At 46.2% G+C, this 14,039-nt stretch overlaps 1 protein-coding gene across 1 annotated transcript in view; it reads right to left on the reverse strand.

Moving 5' to 3' along the window:
* LOC111863281 (protein hairy) overlaps positions 1 to 14,039 on the reverse strand; it is a 91,005-nt gene that overhangs the window by 56,206 nt on the left and 20,760 nt on the right. The gene's annotated exons all lie outside the window — the stretch shown is intronic.

Here is a 14,039-nt window from a genome sequence, read left to right on the forward strand (position 1 = left end):
TAACTTGATTTTGTCGCATGCAGACCCGTTGCTAGGCAACGACAGCGAAATAAGCAACTACACAACAGCAGTTTCTAAGCAACGACTCCACCAACAGACACAAACGCAACAATTATATTGCAACAGAGGAGTAGTGTTTTCTACGCTGTCCGTGTCGAAATGTTTTAAGCAGGAGAAGTTAGTGGAGAGAGTATCCAGTGTGGAGGCGGGGACGAATAGCTCCACCGCCGCCCTGAAAGTCGGAGGAGGCGACGAAAAGGGAGCTCAGTGCCTGGGGGTATAACCGGCTCACCCTGTTCCTGGCTGATATGAATACGGGGACCTGGCCCTCCAGGTTGGGGGAATCTCGAATCTGAGACAGCAAAATGTGGTCATGGGTCCCGCGGAACTCGGACCTGTGAAAGAATGCGCTGCCGAGGCCCAGCAGTAATTATAAACGACAGACCCGTCCTCCCATCAGAGAGAACGTTACATAGGGATTATAACCGCAAGTGTTCAGTTCGAAAATAAAATTACTGGTCGTGAGTCTCAAGGGGATTGTCCCCAAGACGAACTGATTGGCGGTAAACCGTCATTCGTAAAGTAACACTGACTCTGACTCTGAGAGAGTCAGTCAGTCGCGAAGGAGTCTGCAGGCAGTCAGTTGGTTGGTGAGTTAGCTACATAACCGCTGGGGTTCAGCTTTGTGAGCTGTTGCAGTGAGAAACTGGTAGCTGAGGTCGTGGACAGTTCGGGAACCCAGAGGAAGGGGAACGTCTGCAGTTGAAAGCCGCTACCAAGCAACGGCTAGTGAAGGCTGTAACAGACTGAAAAGACCTAGTGTGACCTACAGACCGCAGGATCCTTATTTGTAGGTACGGACATGTAAGAGTTCAATAAATCCGATTATCAATCCAAACCCCGTCTATAGTCACTCACACACATGACAGTATTATACTCCATCCACTATGAGAACGAGGGCTCCTCATCGTCAGTTAATGACGCAGATCGTTACGTCATCATTAGACAGTTACTAGATTATACGTATTTTGAACATACTTGAGGTGTTCATATGTCAGTGGGAAATTCAGACATTCACATAAGATTTTTTCTTCCGTAAGGTTGCCTATACAATGTATGACGTAACTCTCTGTGCTTCTGTCCTCTTTCCCTCTTAGTCTGTACACTGAATCAGCCTGCTAGTACTTTGGGTTGTCTCCCATTCGCTCTACACTTGAAATGGCCATTCAAAGGGCCACAATTATTTTCGCTGTTCTGCTCACTCCCGTAGGTTCGCAGTGCCAATTCTCCTCCTCTGGATATCCATATCAGTTTTCCACTTGGGCCTACTTCTCAACCGTGAAGATGGAGGCAACAGATTCCCCTGAAACACTGGGCAACAATCCACCAAACTAGAAGACGTTACATCACAGGAGACAGTGATCTGCGGCCTACTCTTCTTATGTACCAGACTAGAAGGCGTCACATCGCAAAAGAATGTACGTTTGTACCCTCAAGATGGAGGCTCTCCTGCTTTCACTGAAAATTGTGTAAGTCAGGGGCAAAAGAGTCTTGGCTCTGAGGCCCACCCAGCCTCCTATCCAACTGATAATGGAGGTGATTTACCTGCCCCCCCCCCGGGTACAGCGGCCGGGGCGTCAAGCTGAACACTCACCTCCATCCAGTGCCGACATTAAGAATTAATTAAGCAGAGGGACAACTTTAGTTTTACATTACCTACCAGACTAGAAGGCGTCATTTCCCACAAGACTGAATTCTCAGTCCAAACGTTCGAACTTCAAATTTCACACTATAAGTCTATTCTTACTGTTAAGTTGGTACTAACTACAGTCGGAGTAGTGGCAACTCTACAGCGATAATTTGCTTTGGGCAGCGAGCGACATCCTCCAATCAAAACGATAAATTTCGCAGACTGAAGTAACTGAATTGCCTTTATTACACATTTCAGAGGCCCCCCAGTCAATGCAATGAAAGGAAGGACATGGCCGCACCGCGTACGCAACACGTCCAACAGGATCCGGGAGCCGCTGCACTGCTGCAGTCTTTGTCAGAGACAATTGAACTGCCATATTAATGTAACAAGTATTTGATCTATGCACTGGAAATTCCACGTCCTCCCTATGTTTAAAAAGAAGTTAATACGTTTAAAACAAAATGATCTGGTAAAAGATTATGACACCTAATTTCCTTTTAAATTTTATGCAGAGGCAATTTAAATTAATAAAACAGTATTTATGACAAACGTACCGAATTTTGTCACGTGTTGTATTTTGTGGTAAGAAAACCAAACTACGAGAGAGTCAGTAAACAGGTGATAAATGGAAATAAAACAGCTGCAATGGACGTAACAGGTTGTTTTCTATGTGTATCACCAGTGACGCTGATCAATCCTGGCCCCTTGTTTTATTTAGATGATTATGAATGACCGTGAACTTTATTTAAACGATTATTACATACGTTTACAGGAGCCGGCATAGCTCAGTTGGTACAGCGACTAGCTACGGGTTGGACGACCGAGTGGTCGCAGTTCGAGTCCCGGTAGTGTCAAGAATTTTCTCTTCTCCAAGTCGTCCAGACCGGCTCTGGGGCCCACCAATGGGAACCGGGGGTTCATTCCCGGGCGTAAAGCGACCGGGGCGTGAAGCTGACCACTCTCCTCCAATCATTGCCGAGGTCAAGAAAATGTGGATCTATACATCCACTCCCACATACGCCTTCGTGGCGTAGTGCTTAATTAGTTAAGCATAGGGACAACTTTACTTTTTCACCTTATTACACATGTTTACACATGTCCCTCCACCCCTTCCGGAAACCCTAATCTCAAGGCTTCACGGCCAACCAGTACAGCAACATGGCGGCGAGTCTGGGACCCTGCCTAACGAGTGACGCACGTCTTCATAAATTTCGGATAATGTTTCTTTTTCTTTAGTACTACCTCTGCCTCCAGCTGCTGGGCAGAGGAATTCATCTCCGGTTGCCATGCCAACATTAGTAACGCTATTCACACACCGTCTCCCACAATCGCCGGGTTTACTAGCGACCTTGGGTCTGTAGCAGGATTTCAGAAATTAATTAACTCTACTAATAACATCTTCATTTAATGTTCTGTAGCACTACAACACGGCAATTAATTCTGCCTCTTATAACAGGCAACACAAAAACTTCCCATTCCTGTTCGCTGTTATTTTTGTGTGCGTAGGGAAAGGTAAAGCCGCGCGGTCTCAGCCATGAACCCTCTTCGCTCGCTCGAACACTGGGATTGTGCGTTCGAACCCCTCTCAAGGCATGGGTGTCTGTGTGCGTTTATTCTGTGTTTAGGTAACGGCCTTGCGACTGGCTTATCCCCCGTCCAAGGGGTCCTACCGGCTGTGTATAGAATTAAGAAACTGAAAAAGCGGCGAACGTCCAACAAAATGGCTGGAGAGCCATAGATTAGATAGATAGATATGTAATTAGACAGATATATATAGATAGATAGATTGACAGGCAGATAGATAGATATTCCTGTACTAAGGCCGCGCCATAGCTCAAGCGGTTAGTCGCTGGCTTCCCACCGCGGCGGCCCGGATTCGATCCCCCGTCTGGTCAAGTTCGATTTGTGGTGGACAAAGTGGCTCTGGGGCGGGTTTTCTCCGAGTACTTCGGTTTCCCCAGCCAATCTTCATTCCACCAAATTCTCCAACATCATAATCACCCGGGGCAAATACTATAGGCCAATCACTGACCGCCGTGCCGAGTGGACTCCACCCCCCATTATGCGAAAAACAATTCCTGTACTAAATTCATTAAGCACAGGTCATGGAGACGTATGGTGGAGTGAAGGTATAGTTCCACCGTTCTCAGCCTCGGCACAGCTTCATGCCTTGAGCGCCTTTATCTCCGGAGATTAGATACGATGTAGCCATTAGATAGGGGGCTGCGTGGCCCCAAAAGCCGAGCTGGATGCTGTGAGAAACGACAAATTTCTTGCCAATGTCGGGAATCGAAACCCGATTCCTCGGCCGTCAAACCCTAACCTACTCACTATATTGGGATATCCACGTTCTCACTTATGCTCCATGAACAAGGAAATATGTATTAACAAAATTTTCCTACTATTAAAAGACAAATGTTGATACGAGAATTTCATTTCCGTCTGCCTCTGTCCTCAGGTCTGAAACCGTATTTCGCGGTTGAGTGGTTGGCATTACTGATTAGTATGCGGTAATTCACGTAAACCACAAAAGTCATCAAACAATGTAACAATGTGATGGGCGGGGGGGCTGGAACCGGTGGCCTGATAAACACAAGGCAGGAATGCTAACCACTACACAGCGACCTCCGGAACTCACATATCCTTCTTCTTCTTCTTCTTCTTCTTCCTCTTCTTCTCTATATTGTTAAGAGCAGATCCAACAATCTTGTTTTAGATCTAGCATCATATATGCTTCCCTGACTTCTATACTGCATTGTTCTATAGGCAGACCATTATAAATGGATTGGATTCATCTGGCTCAGGACAGTAGCCAACTGTAAGCTCTTATGGGCATCCTAATGAGCCTTTCGGTTCTAGAAAAAGCGGAGAGTTGACAAGCTGAGCGACTATCAGCTTGTGAAGAAGAACTCTGCTGGATGAATAAGCTTCAATCCTTCAGAGTACAAGTGTGGACCCGTTCTACTGAACAAAACACGTGTTCTGCTGTTGCAGCGGTAACTGTGAAGAATGCTATCTTCTGGGATGTGATGCCGTATAGTTTGGTACAAGTTTACCAACGTTTCGCAGGGACATATTGCCTCCTTTTATGGGTACAAAAAGTAAAGCCATTCCTGGTCTGAATTAATTAAGCACCACGCCATGAATGACAATGGGAAGTGGAGGTATAGCTCCATCATGCTTGACCTCAGCACTAGCTGGAGGTGAGTGGTCAGCTTCATGCCCCTGCCGCTTCATCCCCGGGGAATGAGCCCCTGGTACCCATTGTGGGTGGGACTCAGAGCCGGTCTGGACGTTACGGAAAAAAATCTCTCGTCCCTTCAGGGAATCGAAACCCATTTTCCTCGGTCGCCCAGCCTAGTCGCTATACCAACCGAGTTATTCCGGCTCCATCGCTTCCTTTTGCAGGATAAAAGAGTAAGTTAAGCACGGAACAAGCTGGAAGCAAGTAGCTGGCTGCTTGGCCTACTCATGTCCCAGAAGGTAGCAGCATTCTTTCTTTTTGATTGGTTACTTGACAATGTCAGCATAAAGACCACATAACATAGGATATTAGGATGATTAATTAATGTGGAGCATTTGGTGGGATGAGAAATGGCAGGGGAAATAAAAGTAATAGGGAAAACCCTGCCCCAAGGTCACTTTGTCCACCGGGAACCTCACACGACACAATGTGGACAGCCATGGTGAGTAACCGCCCGAATTTGGGCATAACCCTTCCAGCAGTCTATTCCTTGCAGAAAAGGAAGCCTTCCTATTATCTCCCAAGGGTCAGCACAGCGCGAGAGGGCACTAAGACAAAACGCTTGCCGACAAGCACAAACTTCGTACAATTTAGCCGTTGGTTATAAAATCTGCAATCACTCGTACACCATTATGTTAGCTGTCAGGGTCCTGTTACTGCAAGAGTGTCCTACACCTCGCAAGCCAGCGTAATGGCTCCATACAGCAAGTTAGCAACATTTTCTTACATCTAATGTTCATCAGAGGAAGAGTAGGGACGTCCGTAACCTTAAAATGACGACTCACTACACACCACAAATCCAGGACAGGTCAGTCAGTACAGTCACTACGCTATGGGATGAACGACCAAGGAATCGGTGTTCGATTCAGGGCGAGGGTACGGAATTTGACCTTCCCTACAACGTCCTTGAGGCCTACCAACAGCTACAGAGGTTTCTTTCTTCCTAGGGTAAAGCGACCGGAGCGTGAAACTGCCCACTTACGTCCATCTACTGAAGAGGTTAAGAGCGCATGAGTTATGTCTCCACAACCCCATAAGATTTCATGGTGTGTTGCTTAAAGAAGTAAAATGACAACTTTAAAGATGTAGGATTTGACACCGGTGGTTATGAAGAATTTCATATTCTGGGATATAATGCCGTGTAGTCCGTTCAAAATCAAGCATAGCTCTGCACGCCACCCGCTTCACTCTCGTTTCTTGCTCGGTTTATTTTGCACCTTGAAGATGGAGGCTACATGTCCCTCCGAAATATCGATTGTCTTACAACTAGTTGCATGAGGTTATATCCCAATTCTTGCCCCTATCGGAAATCGAACCCCGATTCCTCGGCCGTCCAGCACGTAGCCCACTGAGCTAACAACTATGTACCCCATGCAATTTCGGTCTGTCCACCGGACAAGGGCATGAACACGTGTCTAGCAGTAGGAGCCGACAACTTCGAGGGGGCTGCACACAAGTAAAAAGAAAATAAAATATGGTGGGGGTTGTATAAGGGTAGGGCTGATGGGGGTGTAAACTGAATCCTCGGCTACTACATCCCCGACCTCCAATAAAACTCGAAATGCCGCTCCCTCTTCTTCAGGAGGCACTTGCCTGCTTCTGGCTTCTCAGGAGCCGCTCTCCACTGCTGAATGTACCGCGTCTGTAAAATTGGTGACATTTCTACTGCAGAATCCCCCGCCCCAGAAAAAGTTGGGGCAACTGAAGTACTATGGGTGGCAAACATTTTTATTATCCTTGAAGAATACCGTCTTCTGGGATGTGGCGCCTAGTGTAAACTGACGTTTTGGAGGAACGTAACGCCTCCATCTTCAGGGTACAAAAATCCGCAGACTACAGCCACCTGCTCACGCTGGTTTCTCGCCAGCGGATTCTTCTACCCTGAAAATGGATGCGATACGTTCCTCCTAAACGTCGGTTTCATGCCTGATTCATGCATGTCAGTCCGTGATCATACAAGTCCTACCAGCTCCCGCTAGCACATCCCCGTGCGAAAGTAACTGCATGTAGCAAAATAATTTAGTAGAAGCTCAATCGGCTAAGAAAGTCCGCGCCTCTTATGGTGCCAGCAAGTTTATTACCGTGCTCATAAGATGTTGCCATTGGTCCACATATTAAGCCAGGAGAATTCAGTCCACTGCCTACTATTACATACATCTTTCTACATGTGGCTCTACAGACCTTGTGGACCTTGGCCACTTTATCAGCTTATTAATGTATACAGTCCGTAGGAGTCCTTGGGCGGGGGATCAGCCCGTCGCAAGGCCGCTACCTACACACAGAACAGAAACACAGAATAAACGCACACAGACATCCATGTCTAGAGTGGAATTCGAACCCATGGGCGAAAGAAGACGTTTCTTGCCATAGACCGCGCGGCCACCGTGATCGGCGCACTATTACATACATACATACACAGAAAAAAAAAACGGACAAAAACAATCCTGACAGTGGCAGGAAAAATGTATCTCGTTTAAGACGACGTAGTTGCATGGATTGGATCACTCTGGCTCAGGAAGGGAACCAGTGCGCCGAGTTTTCATAATGAACCTTAGGGTTTACGCTAGCTGAGCGACTGTTAGCTTCTCAAGAAGGGGTCTGCTTCACCTGTCACATGATCTTGTCAGTAAGATGCACCCTAATTCTTCTGACCTGAAGATGGAGGGAGGGCCAGTGCGTCAGTTTCAGCTGCCCTCTCTCTACCTGCAAAAGGAACCCTTTCAGGCCGAAAGCTGCTTGCTCTTCCTCTTTCTTCTGATGGTTCTGAGCTTCTTCTTGTCCGCTTTGCTCCTCTCTTTGTCTCTTCGCTCCAGTTGGTTCAATTTCTGAAGTTCTGTTCTGTTTGTATCTGCTTCTGTTTGCTCCGAATGTTTCACTCTGAATTCTTATACTTGTCTGCATCCTCTTCTCTCTCTGAGTTCCTATACTTGTCCGCATCCTCTTCTCTCTCTCTCTCTCTCTGAGTTCCTATACTTGTCTGTATATACTCCTTTTTGCTCGATCTGGCTCTCCCTTGATTTTTTAAGTTGCTTACATCTAACGCCTCTTTTGACAAGCGATTCTCTTTGATTGCTGCTTACTTGACTGGCATACACGCCGAACCAGACGCTGTCGACAGTATGTTACCCCGAAACGTAGATGAACTTCTACCAGACTACACAGCGTCACACGCCATAAGATGGCGGTTTTCATAGTCGAAGGTGTAGGAAGGATCCTGCACTTTGTATCCGGCAGTAGAGAAATACGGATTCTTTTGCGACGAGAAAATTGAGCGGAAATAATTACCATTCTTTTCTCACGACTGCCTTTCAGCCTGACTGCTGTAAACCTTGCTTTCGGGGGATAGCGTCTCCGCCCCGGCGTCAAGGGTCGGACACTTCCGTGCCTTCGTGTGACTTCCATGAGGCCAGCCCATAGCAATTCAGACGAAGGGAATTACGGTTTTATGAGCATTTCAATGAGGGGCACTGCACCCTCCGCGCTTCTTGCTTCAGGGAGAATAATGAAATGGTATGTTTGTGAAGTATTTAGGACCTGTCCTCAATAGACAGGCAGCAATCACGAAATCTGTGCCGCAAATTGAGGAAGATGCGAGTTCCTATACCGTGTCTAAAACATTTCTGAAGTTGCGTCATCATAAGATAGTGCCGTAGATCGTTACGTCATCATACCGAATCCTATTTTTAAGGTATGATGGGAACCAGGTTCGCCATGCCGGATATTTCGTTCAACAAATAGGATATTACTTCCGTGGGGTTGCCTACCCGAGGTGTGACGTCTGCTCAGATATGCAATAAAATCAATTCTATGCGATGGAAACGGAATTATAAGAAGAATGGTGGAACTATACTTCCACTTCCCCACACGTCTTCATGGCGTGATGCGTATTTAAGCACAGGAACAACTTTACACTCACCTCTTATGAGTCCATTTATCTCCAAATGTAATTACAATGAGCAAGTTAAGGAGGGTGAGAAGGGTAGGACATGTAGCATGTGTGGGAAATGAATATATACAAGGTTTCAATAGTAAAATCTGAAGGACAGAGACCCCCTAGGAAGAAAAAGACGTAGAACCCGAATGATATTACTAAAATGGATGCTGGACAAGTAAGACGGGACTCGACTTATCGCGCTCAGGATAGGGGCCAGTGGGGGGGGCCTCTTCTGTACACGGTAATTAAAATTCAGGATCCACAAAATGCTTGAAATATTTTAAGTGGCTGAGTAACTGTTAGCTTCTCAAGGATAATGCTTCATGGAATTATTAATTTATTTCTCAGTTAGAATCTGTAATATGAAAAAAAAAAAAAACTACAAAACCTTGACGTAGGCACGAGGCTATTATTATTATTATTATTATTATTATTATGGATCTCAGATAAGGAGCAGGGATAGCGCAGTCGGTATAGCGACTGGTTACGGGCTGGACGACCGAAGGGTCGGAGTTCCAGTCCCGGTAGGGTCAAGAATTCTGTCTTCTCCACGTCGTCTGGAGTTCACCCAACCTCCTATCTAACGGGTACCGGGGGGTCTGTCCTTCCCCCGGGGGTAAAGCGGCCGGGGCGTGAAGCTGACCACTCATCTCCAATTAGTGCCGAGGTAAAAAAAAATGTGAATCTATAGATCCACTCCCCCATACGCCTTCGTGGCGTACTGCTTAATTAGTTAAGCACAGGGACATATTTATCTTACATTTATCTATTCTAATATAACAGGGATTACGTTTCTAAGCTGGTATATTTGTATCAAACTACACGAGGTCACGTCCTAGATGACCATAATCTTAAGATTCATTGCCGTGAAAACCTTGAATGTCACCGGACTCAAGCAGTTCCGTGTGCGAGGTACTGGTCACTTTGACGTGAGTGCTATCCATAATTTATGGATCAGCATGGGCCAACTGCTGGACGGTAGTCATGTTCTCGCAAGTATCTCGTTTCCAATCTATGGTCGCACTACGTCACGGACCTATAAATTATGGGGGCTCGAAAAGCAGTGACAGGAAATTTATTTGCGAGTCAACTGATTCCTTATTCAAACGCATAAAGGAACAAGCAAGTCCAGGCAATCTTTAACTCCTCCAGTTCAATACCCTTTACGGTCAAAGCTGTTGTACTGTAAGGTGACGTAAAGCTGTCCCTATACTTAACTAATTAAGCACTGCGCCGTGAAGGTGTATGGGGGAGTGGATGTATTGATCCAAGTTTCCTTGACCTCGGCACTAGCTGGAGGTGAGTGGTCAGTTTCGCGCCCCGGTCGCTTTAACCCCGGTATCCACTGGATAGGAGGCTGCGTGAGGCCCACAGCCGGTCTGAACGATGTGGAAAAAAGACAAATTTTTCGCCTACCGGGACTCGAACTTTGACCCCTAAGTCGCCCAGCCCGCAGCAAGTTCCTATACCGACTGAGCTATCCAGGCTCCCGCTTGTGTTAAAAAACACTGAGATTGTCATCATCACATAATGACGTAGGTCATGACCGTCATTAAGAAGTTACAATATTCTATTTTTAACATATAAACCATTATTGGATGCAAGCCGTAGCGTGGCTGGTTGAGGTACTATGCCAGAATGTGTAGCGGCGGATAAGGAGTCCACTGTATGACCCCAGGGGAGATATTCTGACAGTATGGGGCGTACAGCTCTCGGTTCGTGACCCACGCTGCGTTTACGAACGCCAAGACCACGAGAGTTCCTACCGAATGCCTGTCCGAGCTACCTGGATCCTCCGCTAAATAGACATGAAGCTGAACCTGCAGGTGGCGGGTCAAACCGGCCGTGGAGGTCGTAAGGTCAGCACTAGTTCTACTCTCACTGCCTAATCAATACATGTACACCGATACTGTTCAATCGTAACAATGTTTGAAAAGATGTGTTACATGATGTAGTATATACTTCTTAACGGCGTTCTTTACAGCTTATCTGCAGCACGTTTATAGAAATCGGTTAAGGTTTTATGATAATGTGAAGGAGTCTATCGGACCTCTTTAGTAAAGTGGACTTTATTATAGACTAACATGGCTGTAAATTGGAATCTGTCAATAATTTTCAGTGGAAGTTTTAAAGTTGATGTACACTGCAGCTGTGCAGATAGACGGAAAGACAGATACACTTGACCACCACATGAGGCGTTCTTTCCTACTTTGTAAACAAACCAAACTCCGTCCGCAAGCAGTCTATTTAAAGGCACCATCTAGTATCACAGAGGATCCAAAGAGTGACAACGTGTGAGGTTCTGGCTTGAAATGTTCCGTGTTCGAATTCCAGCTTCTGTATCTGCCAGCCTCAGGTATTTCTCCTCTCTCAGTTCCTTCCATATAATACACAGAAAGTGACGTAACACTCAGAACTCTGAAATTCATCTAATAATATTGCAAAGTTCAGTTTCCACCTCACAGAAAACAATGCATTTCTGTTACAAACATAAGAATCATCCAAAATTCACTGTCAGTAGAACGCAAATTTCGTTAATGTTGTAGGACGTGGTATGTATCGTAACCACTTCGCTTATTCGAGTTATTGAGGCCTTTCAAAACTTCACATTTTCAATTGGCAGTACCATTCTCTTGGTGGCTCGCGGACCATCCCGTTGGAAACATGAATATTGAAAGAACATCAACACAGTGTCATAATGATTAGTCGGTACATACCTATCACTCTATACGGTGTCACACCCAAGACTGTAATTTTCATATACGACGTCGCGACAACCTCAAACCTCACAACGAAGAGTTAACTATCAAATACTGAGCGAGGTCGAGCAATGACTTACAGATCCGTTTATTCGAGGTAAATTCAATGTACTGCAACTCCATCTAGGTCCGTCTTGTGTTCTTTTTCCCCGATGTTAACAAACCAAATGATATAATAAATGTTTCTTATGGAACCGATGTGTGCCGCATGTCAGACCTACCAAATACTTCGTTTAATCACAGGAAGGTCTGAAGGTTACCCTACGGAATTCATTACACAATTTGTGAGGTGGGGCGAGACTCAATCAACCCTGTGAGCCTTCTGTACCAGCCCCACATGACAGAAGCGTATGGAGCATTTGATGGGGTGACAATTGGCAAGGGAAACCGAAGTACTCTGAGAAATCTTGCCCCAGTACTACTCTGTTTACAACAAATCTCTCACGACAGGATCAACCCCGGGTCTGTGCAGTGGGAAGGCAACATTAATCATGTCACAATAGTGCTTGCCACTTAGACGTACGTAATGGTCACCTCTATCGGGGCAATGACCAACGTGGACACTTGATAAACTGTCGTTAAATAACCACACTTTCCCCCTCCTTCACAAAGGCATTTATTTAATTCTGCCCTTCTTCTAAGTTCTCCTTTCTCTTCTCTTTCTGCCCGTTCGCAATGAGAAGTTGCGGAAAAGTTACCATTATCTTCGTCATGTCTGTCTGTCTGTCTGTCCGTGTGCAACAAATCTGCAACAGTTGAACGGATCTTCGCGAAATTTCCGTGTTTCTGACGGCGCAGCTCGCAGCGGAGAATGTTTCTATGGAAAGTTCCCTCAGACGCTCAACACAAATGATGCTCTTTCGAAATAACAAGGCGAAAACGAAGAAATGAGCCGGAACTGCTAAGATGATGGGGAAGTGGACGTATAGCTCCACCATTCTTAACTTCGGCACTAGGAGGAGGTGAGTGGTCAGATTCACGCCTCGGCCTCTTTACCCCCGGGGGAAATATCTGATCCCGAAGAATGCCGTCTTCTGGGATTTGGGGCCGTATAGATCTTGTGTAAACCGACGTTTCGGAGGAACATATCACCTCCATCTTCAGCGTAGAAAGATCTGCGAGCGAGAAACCAGCTGGTTCCCAGGTTCCTTGGCCGTCAAGCCTTTAGCGCAGTCACTATACCGACTGAGCTACGCCAGCTCCTTCGGAAGTTTACTAGAATCTTTAGACCAATTTCAATTTCGGTTAAAATTTGGCAACAGTAATGGGCACTTCGCATGAACATCCTCGTGTGTTTCCGTGTTTCTGACGGCGCAGCTCGCAGCGGAGAATGTTTCTATGGAAAGTTCCCTCAGACGCTCAACACAAATGATGCTCTTTCGAAATAACAAGGCGAAAACGAAGAAATGAGCCGGAACTGCTAAGATGCGAATTCATTTCTTAACTCCTCTGCTTCATTGCTTTATCTTCTCCTTCCATCTTTACCTCTTCTTTAGCACTGCCTTCCTACTCCACTTGGCATACACCCTACGTTCCCATGTAATGAAATGCAAGAACAAGGCTTTTGTATCATATGTACGCCTGTATGGGATTAAATAGGCATTATGGCATGCCGAGGTGTCGGAGAAGTTGCCGCATGGTCACGGCGATCACGTATAAAACAAAGAGCAAGAAGACTGATTTGCAGCTCATGAGATTGCTGAAGATTGCTGCAGCGCCGTATGGTTACAGGTACCAGTGTTTCGGAGGAACATGGAGACCCCATCTTCAGGATGCAAGAGAAAGGAAGGTAAAGAAAGTTGTCCCTGTGCTAGATTAAGAATCACGCTATGAAGATGGACGAAGTAGTGGAGGTGTGGCTCCATGTATTCTCAACCTCAGTAGTAAGTGAAGATGAGCTGTTTGTTTCAGTTCCCTGTCGCTTTACTCTTGGGTAAACAACCCTCGGTACACATGTGATTGGAAGCTGGGTTGATCCCAGAGCTGCCGGAAGTCGACGAACGAGTCCTCGGGCGTCCTGACTGAGACTTAGTCACTGCATCAACTGAGCTACCCCAGATTCCGAAAAGTATGGCAAGGGCGAAAGCAGAGGACGGAGTACAGAGTACGCTGGCCAAGGACCACGACTGCGAGAACACCAATAACGAACGGTGAGGCCGCGTAATTTTGTACAAATTTTTCGAAGAAATTTCAGCCTCCATCTTCAGGGTAGGTGTACGCTGAAGATGGAGGCCGAAAATCTCAAAACATTGGTGTCCGCCTACAACATTACACAGCAACGCAACCAAGAACACCTCTTATAGTCAGATTTTGAGGTTATCATGGGGGTGACTAGGAACCGGTATAGCGTAGTCGTATACCGACTGGCTACGGACTGGACGGCCGAGGGATTGGAGTTCAAGTCCCGGT

Source organism: Cryptotermes secundus, unplaced genomic scaffold (assembly GCF_002891405.2).
Source record: "Cryptotermes secundus unplaced genomic scaffold, Csec_1.0 scaffold1166, whole genome shotgun sequence".
Lineage (NCBI taxonomy): Eukaryota > Metazoa > Arthropoda > Insecta > Blattodea > Kalotermitidae > Cryptotermes > Cryptotermes secundus.